The sequence below is a fragment of the Giraffa tippelskirchi genome, chromosome 6 (assembly GCF_054371585.1).
Source record: "Giraffa tippelskirchi isolate mGirTip1 chromosome 6, T2T-mGirTip1v1.2.pri, whole genome shotgun sequence".
Classification (NCBI taxonomy): domain Eukaryota; kingdom Metazoa; phylum Chordata; class Mammalia; order Artiodactyla; family Giraffidae; genus Giraffa; species Giraffa tippelskirchi.
This window is the reverse complement of record NC_137280.1, coordinates 140,439,792-140,464,596: the sequence shown is the minus strand read 5'-3', so window position 1 is coordinate 140,464,596 and position 24,805 is coordinate 140,439,792. Positions and strand designations below refer to the sequence as shown.

The following is a 24,805-nucleotide window of genomic DNA, read 5'->3' as shown; positions in this document are numbered from 1 at the left end:
AAATCACCAACAGAAAGCTTAAAAATGCAGTAGTAAATAGACTGTATAAAGGACACTTATTTACATGGTGACAGCTGAAACATGAAGGCAGCCTGTTGCCTTGTTCTGTCTCATCTCGGACTATGTACATTGATCGGCTCAATTTTTTCAACATACTGCCCGTGTCTCTGAAAGACCTTGAATGCACCACAGTATTGATTTTGGAGTTACAGATGAGATTTAAGAAATTTAGGCAAATTCACAGATAAGAATCTGTGAATAATGAGGATTGACCATATATATGTATATTTGAGTATATGCATTTATGTGTACCAATTGCATCTAAGAATGTTTTTGATAAATCATTAAAACATATTAAATAAGTTTTGATCCATGAAAATATATTTTTTTAATATTCTGGGTGACAAAATAGAAATTACATATAAAGCAATTTTGCTACATACCAAAACACACGTGTGATTGGGTTGTAAGCTGAACTGACCACTAGTATTCATTCCCTCATAGCTCAGTAGGCAAAGAATCCACCTGCAATGCAGGAGACCCGGTTCGATTCCTGAGTCTGGAAGATCTGCTAGAGAAGGGATAGGCTACTCACTCCAGTATTCTTCACCATCTCTTGTGGCTCAGCTGGTAAAGAATCTGCCTGCAATGTGGAAGACCTGGGTTCGATCCCTGGGTTGGGAGGATCCCCTAGAGAAGGGAAAGGCTACCCACTCCAGCATTCTGGCCTGGAGAATTCCATGGATAGTCCATGGGGTCACAAAGAGTCAGACACGACTGAGCAACTTTCACTTTCACTTTTCATGGAATACCACTCTTACTTAAAGGAGAACGTTACAGGCTTTGTTTTTCAGTCTTAATTATTGGTAAATAATGTCTTAAAAATGAAAAAAAGTGAGCTGATTGCTTAAGAAAAAAGTTGATATTTGCCACCAATTATAAAATTCAAATTTTGGCAAATACATTTCTACCACCCTGAGTCTGGTATCTTTTCAGTGCATAAACTTCTTGGATGAGATGGTGACGATATTAACATTTTTAAATTAACATTATATGATGAAATGTTTCACTGTTTCAAATATCTATGTGTGCTAAGCCTCTTCAGTCGTGCCCGACTCTTTGTGACCCAGTGGACTGTAGCCCACCAGGCTTCTCTGTCCATCACCAACTCCCAGAGCTTCTGAAACCCATGTCCATCGAGTCATTGATGCCATTCTACCATCTCACCTTCTTTCGTCCCCTTCGGCTCCTGCCTGATTCTCCATGCAACAGTACTGGAATGGGTTGCCATGCCCACCCCCAGGGGATCTTCCCAACCCAGGGATCAAACCCATGTCTCTTACGTCTCCTGCATTGACAGGCGGGTTCTTCACCACTAGAGAGAATTTGGTAAAATAAAGTTCACTAATACAGTTTCAGATTTCAGATTGCAGCTAACCTTTAAGAAACTCCCCCTCCTTTAGTTTAGCTGTAGTATAAACAAGAAAATCCATGAATATCAGAAAAGACTATTAAAATACTCTTCCATTTTTTATTTACATATCTGTATGAGGCTGGGTTTTCTTCATATACTTTAACCGGAATAATATATGCCAAGAGAATGAATGCAGAATCAGGTAACAGACTCCAGCTCTATTCTATTAAGCTAAACATTAAAGAGATTGGCAAAAATTTGAGCTCTTCTCCCAATGTTTTGATTAGGAGGAAAAGGTTATAAAAATATTTGTTAATCTGTAATGCGTTTATTATTGGTATTTAAAATTAGTAAATATTTAAAGCATGTAAATAAAAACATCTTTTAGAATTTAATTTTCATTTTAATATGGTAAATATTAATAAATCTATATCACTTAAAAATGAAAAAAAGCTCCTAGGACTCCTCAATAGGTTCTGAGATCAAGAATTGGGAACCACTGTTTTTCTATGTAATTACTATATACAAATATGTAGGATCTGTCTCTAGATTGCGTGGACTAGCTTGCAGCAGAACATGTCTCATGCCTACAACAGTGAAAGAAATTCAACAAAATATAAAAATGGTAATATGTTTGAAAGAGTCAGAGAGCAACCAAATCAGTGAGGAATTGAAGGGCCAAGATCCAAGAGCGAAGGGGAATATGTTGAGTGGGGTTTAACATTCTACACTGCTTTATTCCTAAAGGCATTTGTTTATTTTCAATTGGCATGAGTAGAGAGATTGAGAAACTGAGTAGAAATTTTAACATACTTATGGGTATGGGGAGACAAAGTTGGCATTTTCGGGTAATAAATCAGCTAGGACTTGAGAGGCCAAGATCTCAGAGAAATGGAAAACTACCACCATGAGTCCAGCATTCTGTACTTTCTCCTTGGAGTCTGCCAAGGTAAAGGTGTTTTGGTAAATACTCAGGATTTTCGGTTGGGACCCCTGAAGGACCATTCCCTAGGAATAAAGGGTAATGAGGAATATACCGAGCTATTCAAAGACAAATTCAACTTTGATTTGCTTTGTTCTTGATTGGGTTAAGGTGAACAGTTTCTGCTTTAAATGCCTGTCAGAAGCTCAAGAAAATCTCCTCTGGAGAATTAAAACATTATCCAGAGCTTTAAATAAAAATATAGATAATAGAAACAGACTAACTCGTGTTCCAGATATTGATGTTACCAGGTAAAAACGTCAAAATAATGAAATATTTCACCAGAGACCTGAAATTTATTTATTGTTATATTGCATAGAAGTTCTAGAATTGAAAATTACAATAACTGAAATTAAGAACACAGTTAATTTATCACCCCATTAGATATCACTGATCTGGAAGATCAGAAAAAATAAACTTACATTCAGAAATAGTGAGAAGAAATGGATCGAAAATAGAGAAAATGAATGTGAAAAGGGCTAACATGCATGTGATCTAAGTTGTCTAATGAGAAGGGAAGAGAGAAAGGGATAGAAGAAATATTTGAAAAAATATTGGCAGAGTATTTCCCCAAACTGATTAAGGATGTCAAGATATCAAGCCACAGATTAAAGAACAGTAAGGAGAAATCTAAATACTGCTAAGTCGCTTCAGTCATGTCCGACTCTGTGAGGCCCCATAGACGGCAGCCCACCAGGCTCTGCCGTCCCTGGGATTCTCCAGGCAAGAACACTGGAGTGGGTTGCCATTTCCTTCTCCAGTGCGTGAAAGGGAAACGTGAAAGTGAAGTTGCTCAGTCATGTCCGACTCTTAGCGACCCCATGGACTGCAGCCTACCAGGCTCCTCCGTCCATGGGATTTTCCAGGCAAGAGTACTGGAGTAGGGTGCCACTGCCTTCTCCAAAATCTAAATAAGGCTACACGTATACACATCTTAAAACTATTGAAAGCCAAAGACATTGAGAAAATTACAAAAGCATCCAGATAGAACAAAACAAACGCACATGATCGAAGCCAAAAGACAATAAAATGCTACTTTAAAATTGCCAAAAGATTAACTATAGCCATTGACAATATCCTTTAAATATAAGGTTAAAATATAAAGACATCTCAAATGAACAATAACAACAAAAGAATTCATCATTAGTACACTCACACTGAAAGAGGCACTAAAAAATGGAAAATGGAATATGATCTTCAGGAAAATGGAGTATGATCTCAGAAAGGAAACTAGAAATACAAGAAAACATTGAGAGAGAGAAAAAAAAAAGGTAAATACCTGGGTGCACACATCAACATTAGTACAGAATGTTGGGACGGCCACGTGGATTATGTGTTCAGATTCTTGTATTGTCTGGGAAGTGGTATAATGAATTAATCTCCATTAGATTTACCATGTCAGTGACACATCCTGTAATCTCTAGGGTAAAAGAATAGTGAAGGCTAGCAAACAGATAAGAAAAAAATGAAACAAAAATACATTTGACTCAAAAGGAGAAAAATGGAAATACTAAAAGGTGAGAGAAGTAAAAAAAACAAATAGGCAAATTGTATATTTAAATCAAACTATTGGTAATTAATGGACTAAATATTTCAATCAGAAGGCAAAGCTGCTCTGCTCTGACTGGATAAGAAACAAAATCCAGCTATATGTTACTTACAGAAGATAGATATTTGATGAAGGGTACAGAAAGATTGAACACAAAGTTGGATAAAGGTAAAATGTTTTATATTTGCACGTTTAGGAATGTAAAATTTCTATTTCATCTTGTGTACCTAGGGTCTGCTTTTAATTGTTTTTAAGGTTAAATGCTTATATTAGATTGGTCTGTCTTAGGTAGATTTGATTTAAATGTTTCTCTGAAATTTAATATGTCACATTTGTTTAGTTAAGCTTTTTCATTTTGGAGGATTTCAAGCAAATATGAAACAAATATAATTTTTAAAAAAAATTATTTATTTATTTATTTATTTTTGGCTGTGCTGGGTGAGCTGCGGGGGCTTTTTCTTTAGTTATGGTAATCGGGGACTACTCGCTAGTTTCGGTGCACAGGCTTCTTCTTGTGGTGGCTTCTCTTATTGTTGTGGACCATGTGCTCTAGGGCATGTGGGTTTCAGTAGTTGCAGCCCCCAGGCTCTAGGGCACAGGCTCAATGGTTGTGGTGCAGGAGCTTAGTTGCTCCACGGCACGAGGGATCTTCCCCGATGAAGGATCTAACTCATGTCTCCTACACTGGCAGGCAGATTCTTTACCACTGAGCCACCAGGGAAGCCCCAGAGGTAGATTCTTATCCACTGGATCACCGGGGAAGTCCCCCCAAATGATATCTTAATTTACTATTACTGATTCATGGCTAATCTTTTTTTTTTTTTTTTAACTATATCCCCATCCTTGGGTTATTTTGCACAATTCCCAGATGTCATTTCATTTCATCATTATTTTAGTGTATATTACAAAACACAAGAACTCTTTAAAAATAACCATACTATTATCATGCCTTAGAAAAACTAAAAACATCAGGGGCTGGTGGTGGCGTATGGGGAGTGATTGCTAATTGGTATTGGGTTTCTTTATGAAACGGCAAAAATGTTCTGGGATTACACAGGGGTAGATGGTAGCACCACTTTGTGAATCTGCTAAAAAAACGAACAAACATATAATTGTGTAAGTGTACATGTAATTGTATAAGAGTAAATTTTATGATGTGTTAATTGTATCTTAATTAAAACTAACAAAAGTATTTCCTTGGTATTCAGATAATGTGTTTTTTTTTTTTTTTTTAAGATTTATTTATTTATGTCTGTGCAGGATCTTCACTGCTGCATGGGCTTTCTCTAGTGGCTGCAAGCGAGGATTACTCTCTAGTTGCTGTGCTCACACTTCTCACTGTGGTGGCTTCTATTGTTGTGGAATATGGGCTCTGGGGCCTGAGGGCTTCAGTAGCTGCAGCTGGCAGGCTCTAAATTGATAGCTCAGTACTTGTGGTGCATGGGCTTAACTGCTCCACAACATGGGGTATCTTCCTGGACCAGGGATAGAACCCATGTTGCCTGCATTGGCTGGCAGATTCTTAACCACTGGACCACCAGGGAAGTTCCAGAGATATGGTATTTTAAATTAGATCTTTCAGTTATTATTTTACAAATTATACTCCTAATATGTTCTCCTATGTGGAGTTTGTTTGGAAAATGTCCAGGGTCCATTGGTGTGGTTACATCTAAGAAAGCCAGATTCATAATTAAAATTTTTATGTAGTCTTTGGGGAAGGCTGGTGTTTTTCTTCAGAAATAGATAAAACTCTTATGAACTTCAATATAAAACACCTGAACTTTGATGTGAAATCCATATTTGAGGAAGGCCAAGACTTGTTAGGTGTTATTTAGAAATTTTCCAGTCTGTCAAATAATACTACTGTGAATTTTAGAATCTTGAGCCATTGTAGAAATAAAGTCATTCACAACTGAATTAGGTCTCCAAGAATCTATAAGTCTGTATTTCACAGTTTTTATGATACAGTGGTGGTTACAACTACCATTACTGGCTAACATTTGAGAACTACTTATGCATTTTGCGCTGAGCTTAGTGCTTTAAACACATCATCTCCTTGAGTTTACACAGCTAATCTGTAGAGGAAGGGTAGAGATAGTGAAATAATTGTACTGTCTTTTTAGGCTACCAAGTGGGCAAGTTCAGGATTCAAGCCTGAGTTGAACATAGCTGGTAACTGGGGTATGTTGTTGTTTTTCAGTTGCTAAGTCACGTCCGACTCTTTGGGACCCCGTGGACTGCAGCATGCCAGGCCTCACTGTCCCTCATCTCCTGGAGTTAGCCCAAGTTCATGTCCATTGAATCAGTGATGCCATCCAACCATCTCATCCTCTGCCACCATCTTCTCCTCCTGCCCTCAATCTTTCTCAGTATCAGGGTCTTTTCCAATGAGCTGGCTGTTTGCATTGGGTGGCCAAAGTATTGGAGCTTCAGCATCAGTCCTTTCAATGAGTATTCAGGGTTGATACCTTTAGGATTGACTAGTTTTATCACCTTCCTGTCCAAGGGACTCTCAAAAGAGTATTTCTAGGGCCACAATTTGAAACCAGAAATTCTTTCACTTTCAGCTTTCTTTTTGGTCCAACTCTCACATCCATACATGACTATTAGAAAAACCATAGCTTTGACTATATGGAACTTTGTTGGCAAAGTGAGGTCTCTGCTTTTTAATGTGCTGTCTATAGCTATGGTTTGTCATAGCTTTCCTTCCAAGAAGCAAGTGTCTTCTAATTTCATGGCTGCCATCACCATTTGCAGTGATTTTGGAACCCAAGAAGAGAAAATCTGTTACTGCTTCCACTATTTTCCCTTCTGTTTGCATGAAGTGATAAGACTGGATGCCATGATCTTTGTTTTTTGAATGTTGAGTTTTAAGCCAGCTTTTTTACTCTTCACTTTCACCCTCATCAAGAGACTCTTTAGTCACCTTCAGTTTCTGCCATTAGAGTGGTATCATCTATATATCTGAGGTTGCTGATACTTCTCCCAGCAATCTTGATTCCAGGTTGTAACTCATGCAGCCCAGCATTTTTCATGATGTACTCTGCATATAAGTTAAATAAGCAGAGTGACAATATACAGCCTTGTCATACTCCTTTCCCAATTTTGAACCAGTCAACTGTTCCATCTAAGTTTTAACTGTTGCTTCTTAACCTGCATGCAGGTTTCTCAGGAAACAGGTAAGATAGTCTGGTATTACCATCTCTTTATGAATTTTCCACAGTTTGTTGTGATTCACACAGTCCAAGGCTTTGCCATAGTCCATAAAGCAGAAATAGATGTTTTTCTGCAACTCTCTTGCTCTCTCGATGATTCAGTGAATGTTGGCAATTTGATTTCTGGTTGCTCTGCCTTTTAAAAATCCAGCTTGAACATCTGGAAGTTCATGGTTCATGTACTGTTAAAGCCTGGCTTGGAGAATTTTGAGTATTACTTAGCGTGTGAGATGAGTGCAATTGTGCAGTAGTCTGAACATTCTTTGGCATTGCCTTATTTGGGATTGGAATGAAAACTGACCTTTTCCAGTCCTGTGGCCACTGCTGAGGTTTCCAAATTTGCTGGCATATTGAGTGCAGCACTTTCACAGCATCATCTTTTAGGATTTGAAATAGCTCAACTGGAATTCCATCACCTCCACTAGTTTTGTTCGTAGTGATGCTTCCTAAGGCCCACTTGACTTCACATTCCAGGATGTCTGGCTCTAGGTGACTGATCACACCATCATGATTATCTGGGTTATAAAGATCTTTTTTGCATTGTTATTCTGTGTATTTTTGCCACCTCTTCTTAATATCTTCTGCTTCTGTTAGGTCCATACCATTTCTGTCCTTTATTGAGCCCATCTTTGCATGAAATGTTCCCTTGGTATCTCTAATTTTCTTAAAGAGACCTCTAGTCTTTCTCATTCAATTGTTTTCCTCTATTTCTTTGCATTGACCACTGAGGAAGCTTTTCTTATCTTTCCTTGCTTTTCTTTGGAACTCTGCATTCAGATGGATATATTTTTCCTTTTCTCCTTTGCCTTTCACTTCTCTTCTTTTCTTCACTATCTGTAAAGCCTCCATAGACAATCATTTTGCCCTTTTGCATTTATTTTTCTTGGGGATGGTCTTGATAACTGCATCCTGGACAATGTCAGGAACCTCCATTCATAGTTCTTTGGGCCCTCTGTGTATCATATCTAGTCCCTTGAATCTATTTGTCACTTCTACTGTATAATTGTAAGGGATTTGATTTAGGTCGTACCTGAATGGTCTAGTATTTTCCCTACTTTCTTTAATTTAAGTCTGAATTTGGCAATAAGGAGTTCATGATCTCTGCCAGAGTCAGCTCCTGGTCTTGTGTTTGCTGACTGTATAGAGCTTCTCCATCTTTGGCTGCAAAGAATATAATCAATCTGATTTCAATGTTGACCATCTGGTGATGTCCATGTGTAGAGTCTCTTGTGTTGTTGGAAAGGGTGTTTGCTATGACCAGTGCATTCTCTTGGCAAAACTCTGGTAGCCTTTGCCTTGTTTCATTCTGTACTCCAAGGCCAAATTTGCTTGTTACCCAAGGTATCTCTTGACTTCCTACTTTTGCATTCCAGTCCCCTATAATGAAAAGGACATCTTTTTTGAGTGTTAGTTCTAGAAGGTTTTGTAGGTCTTCATTGAACTGTTCAATTCAGCTTCTTTAACATTACTGTTTGGGGCATAGGCTTGGATTTCTGTGATACTTGAAAGGTTTGCTTTGAAAATTAACAGAGATCATTCTGTTTTTGAGATTGCACTGAACAACTGCATTTCAAATCTTTTGTTGACTATGATGGCTATTCCATTTCTTCTAAGGGATTCTTGTCCACAGTACTAGATATAATGGTCATCTGAATTAAATTCACCCATTCCAGTCCATTTTAGTTCATCTTTCAGTGTCATGCCTTTTAGCTTTTTCATACTGTTCATGGGGTTCTCATGGCAAGAATACTGAAGTGGTTTGCCATTCCCTAATCCAGTGGACCACATTTTTTCAGAACTCTCCACCCTGACCCGTCCATCTTGAGTGGCTCAACACAGCATGGCTCATAGTTTCATTGAGTTGGACAAGGCTGTGGTCCATGTGATCATTTGATTACCTTTCTGTGATTCTGGTTTTCATTTTGCCTGCCCTCTGATAAGGATAAGAGTCTTATGGAAACTTCCTGATTTGTAGAGATTGACTGTGGGGGAAACTTGGTCTTGTTCTGATGGGCAGGGCCCTGCTCAGTAAATCTTGAATTCACTTTTCTGTTGATGGGCTGGGCTGTGTTCCCTCCCTGTTGTTTGACCTGAGACCAAACTATGGTGGAGATAAGGAAGAAAATGGGGACCGTCTGCCACTCTCAGTGCCCCTGACCCTGCAGCAGGCCATTCCTGGACACTCACAGGCAAGTCTGGGTCAGTCAGTCTCTTGTGGGGTCACTGCTCCTTTCTCCTGGGTTCTGGTGCACACAGGGTTTTATTTGTACCCTCCAAGAGTCTGTTTCCCCAGTCCTGTATAAGTTCTGGTGGCTCTGTGGTGGGGTTAATGGCGACCTCCTCCAAGAGGGCTTATGCCACACCCACACCCTTTTTTTGTTCAGCTATTTGTAAAGCCTCCTCAGACAACCACTTTGTCTTCTTGCATTTCTTTTTCTTTGGGATGGTTTTGTTCTGTGCCTCCAATATAATGTTACAGATGTCTGTCCATAGTTCTTCAGGCAGTCTATCTACCAGATCTAATACCTTGAATCTATTCATCACCTCCACTGTATAATCATAGGGAATTTGATTTAGGTCATACATGAATGGCCTAGTGGTTTTCCCCACTTTCTGTAGTTTAAGCCTGATTTTTGCTATAAGGAGCTGATGGTCTGAGCCACAGTCAGCTCCCAGTCTTGTTTTTGCTGAATGTAAAGGGCTTCTCCATCTTCAGCTACAAAGAATATAATCAATTTGATTTTGGCATTGACTATTTGGTGATGTCTGCACAAGGACATTGGTACAATCGTTCCCTCTCAACTCCATCACTGAACTTTCTCTAATAGGTCATCCCTATTATCAATGAAACAGGTTATTTCTCACATCTAAAGTTTTCTTGACCCTCCTTCCCCTATGTCCTTGTCAGTGGCACTCCATTTTTTGTTCTCCTTCACAGCAGAATTCCCTGGAGGAATCATCTATGCTTGTTGCCTCTAGTTTTTTTTTTTTCCTTCCCTCTTAGCCTATTCCAGTCAGTTTTTTGTTTTTAACATCCTGCTTAATCAGTAATCAATGACAGTTGACTTCCCTTTACTGAAGCCAGCATTCACTTCTGATTCCTTATTTTCTGCCTAATTGGCAGCATTTGACACCATTTATCACCACCACTTTCTTGACATCCTTTCTTTGGGATAACATTTCTTTCTGCCTCTCTCAAGGGCCATTTCTCAGTCTCACTCACTGGTTTATCCTTATCTCCACCCTAAATGTTAACATACTCCCTGATCTAGTTCTTAAACCTCTCTTTTTCTTTTTTTTTTTTAAAGATAATGTTATTTATTTATTTGGCTGTGCTGGGTCTTCCTTGCTGCATGGGCTTTTCTCTACTTGTGGTGAGTGGAGGCTACTTTCTAGTTGTTGTGGGCAGGCTACTCATTGTGGGGTGTTCTCTTGTTACAGAGCGCAGGCTTTAGGTGTGCAGGCTTCAGCAGCTGTGGCTCAATTGTTCAGGTGCATAAGCTTAGTTGCTCCACAGCACGTGGGATCTTCCTGGACCAGGGATCGAACCTGGGCCTCCTGCATTGGTAGGTGGATTCTTTACCATTGATCCAGCAGGGAAGCCCTTGAACCTCTTTTTTTCCTACCTCCATTTTCCCCACGTTCTCATCCAAAACTCTAGGTATTATTTGCATGGTAAGCACCCCAAATTTATATTCCCAGCCCAGTCTTTGCCTCTACAGTGTATATAGTTGTCAATTTGACCAAACAAACATTCAAGTTAAGGACGTCCAAAACTGAGTTGTTCCCTTGTGCTCAGCTGCTTTCGTTACTTAGAATTGTTCCTTTCCCTGTTGATTTCCTTCTTAAAGTAAATGAGTGTTATACTGATACTTGCACAGATTTTGTACATCACTGGGCATCATGTAGGGTATGAGGATATTACCTTCATGGTCTCTGCCCTCAGAGTTTAAACTTTGATAGTGAAGATGTGGTGTAAACCAATAGCTGTCTCCCAGTCACCATCCTTTCATTCTGTCTTTAGGAATCCTGACCTTGATCTGGGCTCCCTGATGCCTAAAGGCAGGTTGAGGTTGGCAGGACAAGACAGGAAGGATGTTGTACCCAAACGCCATGGAGCTGCCACAGCCCTGGGCTGCTTACACTGCTGTGGGAGAGAAAAGTGATCTCTCTTGTTTAAGCTGCTGGTAGATTTCATAGCAGCCACACTGGCATCCTAAAGTTGGTAATAAGAATTTGAGCAAGGATTTCCTCCCAGTATGAGATGGAAGGGAGGAAGGGGCAATTTTGGACCTAGGCAGGTACTTTGGGTTGATAATAAGACAAAAGGAAGGTGTGGGGACCAGATGAATTTTAGAGCTGTGAACTGCCTGAAGTCATTAACATTTAGACCATATTATAGCCCCTCAAAAGCCTACAATCACCATTCAGCCCAGCTAATTTGTCAACTTTCATAAACAGAGAAGTGATTTAAAATATTTAACTGTTAGCAGCATGAAACCCTTTTTGAAACTCTCTTTTCTAACTAATCTTATGCAGAACTGAAGATGACAACAGAGGATGAGATGGTTAGATGGCATCATCGACTCAATGGACATGAGTGAGTAAACTCCAGGAGTTGGTGATGGACAGGGAGGCCTGGCGTGCTGCAGTCCATGGGGTTGCAAAGAGTCAGACACTACTGAGCGATTGAACTGAACTGAACTGATGCAGAACTGAAATATATAGTGCCCGATGGGCAGGTCTGCTCTGACTGTAGGGAGATCACATTCTCTGTGGGTGGGCTCTGCTGTGAAACACAGTTTGATGTATGTTGCATGTATTTTATTGGAGTATAATTGCTTTACAGTGTTGTGTTAGTTTCTGCTCTGTAACGATGTGAATCAGCTATATGGATACATATATCCCCTCCCTCTTGGACCTCCCTCCCACCCGTCACCATCCCACCCCTCTAGGTCACCACAGAGCACCAAGCTGAGTTTCCCGTGCTTTATAGCAGATTCACACAGGTTTAAAATTACTTATCTAGTTTAATTCCCTTGTTTAACAGATGGGGAAACACAGGCTGAGAGAGATTTACTGTGAAACCGAAGTTTCACCTGTCCTTTCACCTATTTGGGTTTTGCTTTCCTCAAACTTAAAAACAAGCTTGAACTAATTCATCTCTGACCTCTCTTTGGTGAGGAATAAAGGAAACATGGACTGCATGAAACTAATATCAATTAATCAATTGCTATGTGCTAGTGTGAAAAAACACAAACTTGGTGTTGTGCTTGTATCAAGTAGTCCAGACACATCTGATTTCTGATATTCCAGCAATTACAAGGTAAGAAATTTCAGGACAGCACTGAGTTTATAATGTGCCTGAGCTCACCTTTCCTAGCAATAGGCATGGCAGGTAAGTTTACACACCCTCATTTCTTTTAATTAGCTCATCTCTGTGTGAAGTAGCCAGAGAAGTCCTTCCTATTTACAACAAAACAGACTGTTGGCAACTGCTTTGCACAAAGTAACAACAAGCAAATGACATAGTCAAGACTGAAATCTAGGTCGAGTGCTCATTATGACAACTCTTCTTAAATTAAATGATATGAAAATGTGTATGAACTCACCCAAGACCTTATAAATATTTATGGATCTGGCCAAAATTATTGCAGAGTGTTTTGTTTTCATTATTAATAGCATATGCACATAGTACCTGTCTGTACCCAAGGGAGAAGGGTGTTAGAAGGTGATAGGGTTGTTCTCCCTGAGTGTGAGATAATTGGCTTCTGCAAGTAGCTACAAGAGGCAATTGTCAGATGCTATGATGTGCAAACAACTAGAGAAAATAATTTTTTAAGGAGAGTTTGGTTCAGTTCAGTTCAGTCGCTTAGTCGTGTCTGACTGTTTGCGACCCCATGAACCGCAGCACGCCAGGCCTCCCTGTCCATCACCAACTCCCGGAGTCCATCCAAACCCATGTCCATTGAGTCAGTGACACCATCCAACCATCTTATCCTCTGTCGTCCCCTGCTCCTCCTGCCCTCAATCTTTCCCAGCATGAAGGTCTTTTCAAATGAGTCAGCTCTTCGCATCAGGTGGCCAAAGTATTGGAGTTTCAGCTTCAACATCAGTCCTTCCAATGAACACCCAGGGTTGATTTCCTTTAGGATGGACTGGTTGGATCTCCTTGCAGTCCAAGGGTCTCTCAAGAGTCTTCTCCAACACCACAGTTCAAAAGCATCAATTCTTCGGTGCTCAGCTTTCTTTATAGTCCAACTCTCACATCCATACATGACTACTGGAAAAACCATAGCCTTGACTAGATGGACCTCTGTTGACAAAGTAATGTCTCTGCTTTTTAATATGCTGTCTAGATTGGTCATAACTTTCCTTCCAAGGAGTAAGAGTCTTTTAATTTCATGGCTGCAATCACTATCTAGAAGATAGTTAAATCCTGTGTTTCGTTCAGGATTCATACTTGTACTATCCACTCTTTTCTGTTGTCTTCATAACTCTGATATATTGAGGATGACCGGAAGCATTAATCTGTGGCCATTTCATCTGTCTCCTTTTAAAAAGAAAGGCCATTGAACCTTAAACTATATTAAACATTCAATTTTTATGGTCAAATTGAGATTCTGCACAAACATAGCTAATTAAATTTGTAGATGATCTGCTGTCTGGATTTATATGGGAGGCTTTGATTGAAAATGAGCTATAAAGCACATGTTGAGTGAGCACCACCCAGCTTCCACCTGCCAGGCAGCTATTTCTGGAACAGTCTTCATGTCCTATTTCATTGCATAAGTGCATATTGGTGGCTGAATGAGTCAAGTGTGGAATTTGCTGACTCTTTTTCCTCTGATCTCTGATTCTTGCTACCCTCCAGCCAATTTCCATCCCCTTTTCTCATCTCCAAACTCATTTCTCATTTCCAAACTCTCCCCTTACATGATTGCCCATCCAAAGTCTAATGGACAGTTCAGTCAACATGTTAGAAACAAAACCTTTGGTCTTTAGTATCACACAGGTCTTTTCCAATCTTCCACATCTCAGTAAGTGGAACAACCCATCACGGTACTCCAGCCAAAAATGTAGGAGTCGCCCTTAATTTCTTCACTCACCACAAACTGAATCTATTATTAGCAAGTTGTATTCGGGTCACCCTCTATGGTATTTCCAAACTGAGGCTGTTCTCCTTGTCACACTATTTCAAGGGGCTCCCAAGCAGAGAAGTCAATTTCACGTGTGAAAAAGAAATTCCTCTGGTGTGGACACATTGTCGAAAGGCTGCTATTTCCAGCTTGGATCAGCTCCTTTCCAAGCTGTGCCATGGCTGGGTTTTGACCCTAGTGTGTCCCCTGGGTGGGGCATGTTTGCTGTGCTGTCGGGTCCTGCTGGTCCAAGCAGCCACTGCCTCTCACCTGCTCCTCTTCCAATTCCCTAAGCACTCCTGCTCCAGTCTTGTTCCGCTACAATCTTTTGCACACATCATGGTAAAATCAGTCTTTAAAAATTATATATCATGTTATTTTGCTTTTTTAATTAAAATCCTTCGTTGCTTCCCTATTATGCAGCACGAAACTCAGAATGATTGAAGGCCTTCCACAACCTGGCCCTTGACCACCACTCTTTCCGTCCTCACTCTTCTTGGACACACGTGTCCTTCCTAGTCTTGAACTTGGAAGGCTCTTGCTGCCTGGGGTCCTCTATACATCTTTCTGTATTTTTAGTGTAATGCATTTCTTTTGCTAGTGTTTTTTTTTTTTTTTAATTGAAGTGTAGTTTATTTACAATGTTGTGTTAATTTCTGCCATACAACAAAGTGACTCTGTTATACATACACACGTATATATACTATACACTTTTTCCTATTCTTTTCCATTATGGTTTATTACAGGATATTGAATATAGTTCCCTGTGCTATACAGTAGGACCTTGTTGGTTATCTATTCTATATAGAATAGTTTGCTAATCCCAAACTCCGAGCCTTTACATCTTTAGATGATTGATGCTTCCTCTTCATCTTGTTATCAGTTTAAATCTCACATCTTTATAGGGAGTTTTTCATGACCCAGGTATCTAAACTCAGTACACCAAATGGCCTGCCACCCTCTCTCTCTCCTTGTTACATCATCATCCAGTTTTATTTTTCTTCATAGTCTTGAATACCATCTGAAATTAGTTTGTTTACTGTCTACTCCTTACAGATTATAAAACTCCTTGGGGGCAAAGAAGTTGTCTGAATTCCTCATTGTTATTTCCTTAGTACTCAAATGGGTGTGTGGCACACACGTGGCACTCAATTACTGGTTGAATCACAGGGAGCGGGTGGAGTCAGGATGCGCAGTTAAGGACCAGTGGAGAGGATAATGACATGCAGCAAGCATTTTTGGAAAAGCTGATTAAAAATACATAGTCATAGAGCAAACGAAAATAAGTCCGTGTTCCCTCTCTCCCTTCATCCTTTTCCTGTGGTCTTTCATTTTGACTGGGGCTTGTGTGTGTGTGTGCTGGATCATTTGCTTTCAGGGGACTCGGCGAATAATTCTCCTCCCAAGTGGAGAGTAAGACCTTCCGACTGGGAGAACTTTCTGCATAAGGACTCCTCCTGGCTCCAAGGATGGACCTCTCGCTGTCATTTGCTTTCTGGGCACAGTAGAGCCAAGCAGCATTGTTTAACCTTTTGGAAGCTGTGTATGAAATTTACATTAGTGGGGTGTTGCTGTTCGGTTACAAACCGTTTATCCCATGCATATCAATGTGGCTGTTTGCTCTGAGAAATTATCTTCTATCTTTTGAGAGGAGCTGAGGAATCCATAAAAATGTACAGAGGAGAGGAGAGACAGCCCCAGTTCCTATAGCATTGCTGGAGAGAATGATTGGGGAGCAAGGTGACTTTTGCACGTAGGAAGAATGTGTGGAAATATTAATTTTCCCTCCCCCAGGGTAATTGTGAATAAATATTTTGGTTTAGTTATTTTAAAATATATGAGTGTCTATCACAGAGCCTTGTAAAAAGCAGACATTTAGTAAATATCTGCCCTATCAGCTGTTTGATATTTAAGAATACTTATTAAACAGAAATCTCATTCAGTAATTAAGAAATATGAACGTGCAATTAAGGTAATGTCATCCCAAATCTATAATTCATCACTAAGGACTTTAAAAATTTTTCTGTTTGAGTAGATGCAAATGACCAGAAAAGGGACTTCAAAAAATTAATAGACTTTATCTTCTAGAGCAGTTTTAGGTTTATAGAAAATTGAGCTAAAAATCCAGAGAGTTCTCATTAGCTCCTTTCCCTTGCCTCCCCTCAGGTTCCTCTGTTAGGACATCTCACATTATTTACATTTATTCTACAATTGATGACCCAATATTGATACATTATTGTTAACTAAAGTCCATAGTCTTTGTATAAGGATTAACTCTCTGTGGTATATGTTCTATGGGTTTTGAAAAATATGTAATGACATGTATCCACCATTACAGCATCATACAGAATAGTTTCACTGCCCTAAGCATCCTCCACGCCTCCTCTCTCATCCCTTCCCACCTCTCCCACTGAAACTCCGGCAATTGCTGATTTTTTTGCCTTTAAAAAAATGATGGTAAAATAAACATACAACTTACCATTTTAACCAATTTTGAGCATACAACTTAGTTTTATTAACTACATTCAAACACTAATCTTTTTACTGCCTCTATACTTATACATATTTTCTAGAATGTCTTGTAGTTGGAATCCTACAGCCAGTCCTTTCCAGGTTGACTTCTTTCACCAGCCAATGTGCCTTAAAGTGGGCTATGGTTTTAATCATTTTATCTGAAATGGTATAGATGATGAAGACTTTAATCATCAGGACTTCCATCATGGACTTAGCTCCAGCAGACATGCCGTCTGGAGTGAGGCTGGCATTGGCAGGGGATAGTGGAGAAACTTGGAAACTTAGATTTCAGTGTCAGTCATTTAGCTAAATGATTTAGAGCAGAAATAGAGTAGCTAACTTTTATTTACATGCACAGGCTCTTGGTAATTAGTGATTCTGTCCTTTTAAATTTCATGCCATCATTGTTTCTGTTTATTTGGATATTAAACTTTATGTCATCTTTTGTATTTTACAATGTCTGTCTCCCCTCTTTGTAAAAAGGATTCAAAGTGGCTTTGCTTTTTCTAATGAAAGAGTAAGAAAACTGAAATGATAAAAGCATTAGCATCAAAATTGTGTCGTAGTAGTTAATCTTTTTGGTGAGGGCAATTTTTTGTTAGTAAGTAAGATCAGAGTACTTACAGAGTAAGTAAGATCTTTGTCAGTAAGGTCAGAGTTCCCTGCCAGACTTAAAACCAGAAATTGAACTGTTCCTTCACCGTACCATTATTTGGATGGTCTGAACTTGTAATAGGGGCAGGGAGTAGGTGGTAAGATAAAAGGAGGGAGAAGTAGGCTGAGTTGAAGGAAATGCTGAAGATGCCTTGGTGTAGCCAGTACCCACCTAGTGGTGATAATGAAACAGGTACACAGGTGGTACACAAACAGGATGAGTTAAGGTATCCGAACCTCCTGTGTGCCTGGCACTGTGGTAGATGCTGGAGATTCAGGGATGAACAGAATACAGCTCCTGCCCTAATGAGCTGACATTCCAGTGGGGAGTTCTATAGTAAACAAGAAAATGAAAATGAATTTAAACTTGGGAGGGCCGGGGAGAAATGTAATGAAGAGAAACAGAGTGAACCTTCCAAAGTGGTCCTGTGGGATCTACTTTAGATAAAGTGTCAGGGAAGGACTCTTGAGGGTGGTGATATTTTAAAGAGTTCTTAGTAATGAGGGTACCAGCCATGTGTAGATTTGTCAGGAGATTATTCCAGGCAGAGGGGACATCAGCTGCAAATGTCTTAAGGCTGGAATTAGGTTGGCATTTTCAAGGAACAGAAGAAGACCAATCTGGTTTAAAAAAAGAAACAAAAACACATGAAAAGGGATAAAGATTGAGTTTGGAGGGGCAGACAGAAACCAAATGATGAATAGGCTTGTAGGCCAAGCAAGGAAAGGAGCTTGGAATTTATTCTAATGTGTTAGGAAGCTACCTGGGGGGTTTGTGAAGAGCAATGATATGATTGTGGTAGTGTATGTGGTAGTAGTGGTGGGGCTGCTTCCCCCGGTGGCCCAGTGATTAAGAATCTGCCTGCCGATGCAGGAGACACAGTTTGACCTCTGGGTCAGGAAGATCCCTTGGAGGAGGGCATGGCAACCCACTCCAGTATTCTTGCCTGGAGAATCCCATGGACAGAGGAGCCTGGGAGGCTACAGTCCATGGGGTCACACAGAGTCAGACATGACTGAGTGACTGAGCACGCACACGTGTGTGTGTACGTGTAGAATATCTTTTGGCTGTGCCCCAAGACATGGAGAATCTTAGTTGCCTAACCAGGGATTGAACCTGCACCCTCTGAATTGGCAGCACAGAGTCTTAACCATTGGACCACCAGGAAAGTCCTCAAACTTTTTTATTTTTAAAAAGACAATATTGTAGTAGAAATTGATTGGAAGGAAGGAGGAAAAAATAGAATAAGGAGGCCAACTGGAGGCTGTTTTGATTGTCTAGGTGAGAGCTAAGTGAGGCCTGCAGTAAGGGGATGACCAGTGGTCGTGGTTAGAAGTAGTTTCCTACCGGATATGAACGTAGAAGAGACTCGCTGATGGATAAGAGACTGGCGATGCATAGGATACAAAGGGGTTGAAGGTTCAGAAGGAGAATCTTTACATCTTGCTGGAGTGAGGGGAAGTCTTGCTGGGTTTGAAGGATGGCTAAGAGGAGACGATAGGAAAGGACATTGCAATTGGGAACTACCATGAGCAAAGGCACAGATGCAGAGAGGTGAGCATTATGTTTAGAAAAATGCAAAGTGAGAGTCTGGAGTTTACTTGAGAAAAAGAGGGTGTGAAATGTCTACAAAGGGAACTTAGGGCTAGACTGGGAAGGGTCTTCAATGCCATGTGCAGATATTTGATTTCTTAGAATAGGCAACGGGGAAGCTGTATTTGTGAGGAGTGTGCTTAGTGGCAAGTAACTGAAACTTGCTAAGTATCTTAAAGAGGAATTTAATTTTCTCTTATCCTTAAAAATCTGGGGGGAGTCGGTTTGGGATGGTAAGGCTGCTCATGCCTGCAAGGATCCTGGTACTCTCTTTCATATTTAATATGTTGACTTTCATCCTCATGCTTGTCACCTCCTGCTGTCTGGTTGTGTCCTGTACCAATGTGGGCATTATCTGTACTCTGGGCAGAAAGAAGAGGCCAAGAGGGCAAAAAATAGCAAAGGCTGTGCCAGTCCCTCCTCCTTTGAATGTGGGAAAATATATGTAACATAAAAATTGCCATGTAACTATTTTAAATGTATAATCTAGGGGCATTAGTAACACATAATGCTGTGCAACCATCATCAGTATCTACTTCCAAAATGTTCCCATTACCCTAAGTAGAAATAGTGTAACTGTTTATCAGTAACTCTCATTCTACCCGCTGCTCCAAGCCTTTGGAAACCTCTAACCTACTCTTCGTGTCTGTGAATTTTGGGACAATCTCTTTTGATAAGGAAAATAAATACTACCAAGGATCTCTGTTCCATAGCTTTATGTCTGATATTTTTATATTGCCTTTTTGGGATTTTCCTTTTCTTCCACACCTTCCCTTCCCTTCCCTCCTATCTCCTCTTGACCTTCCTTGGTTTGTCATTTAAGGGCATTGTGGAAGACCAGGATGGTCTCTGGAGATGGATGATTTGGAAAGAATGTGTAACAGATTCTCAGAGTGAGAAAAACATAGGAGCAGAGGCCTATATACAAAGATAAGTGGAGGAAAGAAAGCATACAAGGGTTCTGGTCACCAATTCTGATTCATGAAAAGATTGGCATCCCCAGGCCACCAAGCAGTTCTCTGACATCAGCTGGTTGTCCTGTGGTTCAGCTCAGTTTTTATGCTATTTACCTGGAGATGGCATCACATTCCACAGGTTGAGGGCTCAGTTCTGTAAGATTGCACCTCCTCCCCACACCGCAGATGCCAGTTGCAAGTCCAGGTTGTCACTTGAGCTTCTGAACAACTGGCTATAGATTAGAGGTTCTAACACCCCTCTTCTTTGGTTCTGCTTATTTGCTAGAGTGGCTCACAGAACTCAGAGAAATATTTTATTTACTAAATTGTTGTTTGTTGTTCGGTTGCTGAGTTGTGTCTGACTCTTTGCAGCCCTATGGACTGTAGCCTGTCATGCTACTCTGTCCATGAGGATTCTCCAGGCAAGAATACTGGAGTGGGTAGCCATTCCCTTCTCCAGGGGATCTTCATGATCCAGGGATCAAACCTGGGTCTCCTGCATTGCAGGCAGATTCTTTATTGTATGAGATTCTTTACCATCTAAGCCACCAGGGAAGACCTTAACAAGCAAGGAGTAGGGGTGGCTAATGCTCAAAAGACCTGAACTCTTGGATGGCTTGCGGAAGAGGTTTTAAAGGTGAGCTGAGGGAGAGGGTGATGGGGAACAGGGTCAGCTAGTGCACATTTATGTCTTATTGGTGGGTGACAAAATAACCAGGTGAGGCCACAGGGCTTAACATTATCAACCTTCAGTCTCCAGCTGGTCTGGGGACCATGTGCTCAGAGTCACACTCCTTCTAGTTGGGGTCTAGTTTCTATAAACTGAACAACTGTGGGATGTATGGGATATGTAGACTTTATCTATACCTTTGAGACATAATTAGGAGTCCCTGAGACTGATTTATGGTTTGAGTTTATGGATGTATCTCTGCCTGATTGTCCTTTATCTCTGAATTCCTTAATTTTCCCCATCAGCTGCTAGGGCTTACTTGTCTCTCTCTGCTCACAGATGCCCTAGGATACTTTTTTTCTAATCACTAGTAGGTAGGGCATGCCCTGGGGTCCTGTCACCAGGAAGTCCTCTACATATGTCTACTTGATTTCAATTCAACCTCTAGTCCCTCTTCCTTCCCTAGATATCAGGAAGTGGGTGGAGTGGGCAACTGAATGTTCCAACATCTAATTACATGGTTGTGTTGACTGAAACAAAAAATGTACAGCCTAGTAGTTGAAAATTTTGTTTTATTTGGTGAACAAAACTGAGGACTTAAGCCTGGAACACAGTCCCTCAGATGTCTCTGAGGGACTGCTCTAAAGAGGTATGGGAGGTACCCGGTTTATGTGAAAAATACCAGGTAATGGAACATCAAAAGATTACTGGTAATTAAAGAAAACCAAACATCTCAAGTTAAGGAATTCAGGGCTTTTCTGTGTTGTGTGAAGATGCAAGAGTCTGGGCTCACTGAAATCATTCTTTTCATTTGCACCTCAGCTATCTAGAGCCAGCGTCCTGCTCTTTTCCATCCTGAGTGCCCTCAGGGTACATCCTTGGGGGTAGGGGGTGGCTGCAGTGACTAAGGGCTTGGCAGCAGGCATCGAGCTAGTCTCCATCCTGAGTTCCCTCAGGGCTCCTGGTCCATGCTGCAATTCTTGATGGCTGCAACATCCTTTATTTACTTACATGGCAGGCAACATATTTTCCTTGATAGTTGGTTCTCCTGGCAACAAGCCTTCATCCCTAAGTGTGATCTAAGTCATTCATTAACATAACAAAACACCTTTGTTCTCTCATCATTTGGGATATTCACTGAAGTATTCTGTGCTAGAATAGAGAGGGAGACCAAATATATATTTCTTATTATAAATCATAATATCACAGCACAAGTCAGGGAGATTTTAGTAGATATTTGGGTGTGAGGTATGGAGGGAAGTGAAGGGTTCGGGGTAGCATCAGGCTGAGAGATAGACCAGAAAGAGAGCAAAAAAGACCTGATGCATTGGATCTCCTTTGACTTACATGAGAACTTATTTCTACTTTCAGAACTGTTTCTTTGATTTCAGCCTTTCTTTTTTCTTTGGTTATGATATTGTCACAAGATTTGGCTATGGAATTTACTTGGGCCTCTGATAGGTAGATATTTACAAAAGGGAAACCATATTACTAAGAAAGGGAATATTTCCTGCCTTATCAGTAAACAAAGGATGTCAGAGTCATCAGACATTGCAGCCTCCACCAATGGTGAGCTGGTGAGCCCTGAGGGAACTCAGGAAGGAAACCAAGCATCTGCCGTCTAGCAACCGTCAGACTGCCAGCACTCCCTCTGGTGGCTTGGGATGTAAAAACACAGGACACTGGCCCCAGAAAGCTGAGGTGCATATCAAAGGAATGATTTCAGTGAGCTCAGACTTTTGCGTCTTCCCGAACATAGAAAAGCGCTACATTCCTTAAGTTGACATTTCTGATTTTCTTTAAGACTAATCTTTTGATGTTTCCACTACCTACCCTTTGTTGCAAAACTCCTATATATCCTAGCTCCCCGCTATCCCTTGCCTCCTTGAAGTAGTCCTTTCAGGGTCACATGAGATGCTGCCTCTTGGGCCTGAAGTCCAAAAAAATCCTGCTGAATGAAACAGAACTCTCAACTTTGAGGTTGTGAATATTTTTTAAGCAGACATCGCAAATGATTTTTCTCATTGCTAGGATTTTTTTCCCCTATATATGTGTATATATATGTAGACTTGAACGTAAGTGTTGAGAGGGCATCAGAGGGCAGACACACTGAAACTAAAATTACAGAAAACTAGCTAATCTGATCACATGGACCACAGCCTTGTCTATCTCAATGAAACTAAGCCATGCCATGTGGGGCCACCCAAGACGGATGGGTCATGGTGGAGAGGTCTGACAGAATGTGGTCCACTGGAGAAGGGCATGGCAAACCACTTCAGTATTCTTGCCTTGAGAACTCCATGAACAGTATGAAAAGGCAAAAAGATAAGACACTGAAAGATGAACTCCCCAGGTCAGTAGGTGCCCAATATGCTAATGGAGATCAGTGGAGAAATAACTCCAGAAAGAATGATGGGATGGAGCCAAAGCAAAAACGATACCCAGCTGTGGATGTGATTGGTGATAGACGCAAAGTCCGATGCTGTAAAGAGCAATATTGCACAGGAACCTGTAATGTTAGGTCCATGAATCAAGGCAAATTGGAAGTGGTCAAACAGGAGATGGCAAGAGTGAACGTCGACATTCTAGGAATCAGTGAACTAAGATGGACTGGAATGGGTGAATTTAACTCAGATGACCATTATATCTACTACTGTGGGCAGGAATCCCTTAGAAGAAATGGAGTAGCCATCACGGTCAATAAAAGAGTCCGAAATGCAGTACTTGGATGCAATCTCAAAAACGAGAGAATGATCTCTGTTCGTTTCCAAGGCAAACCATTCAATATCATGGTAATCCAAGTCTGTGCACCGACCAGTAATGCTGAAGAAAGTGAGGTTGAACGGTTCTATGAAGACCTACAAGACCTTCTAGAACTAACACTCAAAAAAGATGTCCTTTTCATTCTAGGGGACTGGAATGCAAAAGTAGGAAGTGAAGAAACACCTGGAACATTAGATTAGATAGCCTCAAAAGCACCCACCAGACTGAGCGACTGAACTGAACTGAACGTATTTATTTATATTGTCATTTTCCCATGCCAATAAATATATATCTACATTATCTTTATTGGTTGGATAGAACCTCTATTACATGTATACCCCATAGCATTTTTAAAAACAAAGCAAGTAATAATTGATATATAGTTTGTCAGGTGTGGATGATTATGCAATGATAAGTATCCTTATAAACATTTGTTTATACTCAGGCTAAATTTATTTCTTATGGATAAACACTTAGAAGTAGAATTATTGGGAAAGGGCATGCATATCTTTAAGAACATTGATACCCATTGCTAAACAGTTTTCCACAATAGTTGTATTAATTTATGTTCTCAAAGCAATCTGTGTATACTCATTTCCTGATACCTTTGCCAACAAAGGAAATTCAATGTTTCAGGGCTACCAGGGACAAACAGTCCTGCTGGTGGCTGCTGATCTGGTCTGTTTGTTGGTGGGTGAACTGGTCTCCAAGTGCCCTGAATGGTCAGGATGTTGGTCATAGCAAAGAAGAGATCCAGCCAGAGTCATCATTTGTTGCAGGAAAGGGGTCCCCTTCCAGCGCCTGGAAGTGTGCTCTTTATCTCACACTCAGAAATGAATTGTCCAAGTAGACATGCCTGCTGACAAAGCAAGAGACTTTTTATTAGGAAGGGGCACCCAGGTGGAGAGCAGTAGGTTAACGGAACCCGGGAGAGCTGTTCTGCCACTTGGCTGGCAGCTCGGGTTTTATGGTAATAGGGTTAGTTTCTGGGTTGTCTCTGGCCAATCACTCTGACTCAGTGTCCTTCCTGGTGGTATGTACATCGCTCAGCCAAGATAGATTCCAGTGAGGATTCTGGGAGGTTGGTAGGACGTATAGACTGGCACCTCCTCTCTCTTTTTGACCTTTCCCAAACTCTTGCAGTTGGTGGTAGCTTGTTAGTTCTGCATGCCATAACCAAATCCTCCTGTTACTAAGATAACTCATGTAAGTGGCTGCTACCTTACCTGGCCAGGGCAAGTGGTTTTAGTTGTCAGTGCTTCCCCTAACAATATTGTGGCTAGATTTAGCTATGGAATTTACTTGGGTCTCTGATAGGTAAATATTTACAAAAATGAGACCATATTACTAAGAAG

At 40.6% G+C, this 24,805-nt stretch overlaps 1 protein-coding gene across 4 annotated transcripts in view; it reads left to right on the top strand.

Moving 5' to 3' along the window:
* LOC145510508 (uncharacterized) overlaps positions 1–24,805 on the top strand; it is a 329,761-nt gene that overhangs the window by 63,680 nt on the left and 241,276 nt on the right. Inside the window, exons 4-5 of one of the 4 annotated variants that reach the window (XM_081501902.1) lie at positions 10,602–10,726; positions 11,700–11,760. The exons of the other annotated variants lie outside the window; for them this stretch is intronic. The gene's annotated coding sequence lies outside the window, so the exon portion shown is untranslated. The remainder of the gene's footprint in view (positions 1–10,601; positions 10,727–11,699; positions 11,761–24,805) is intronic. 4 annotated transcript variants of the gene reach the window in all.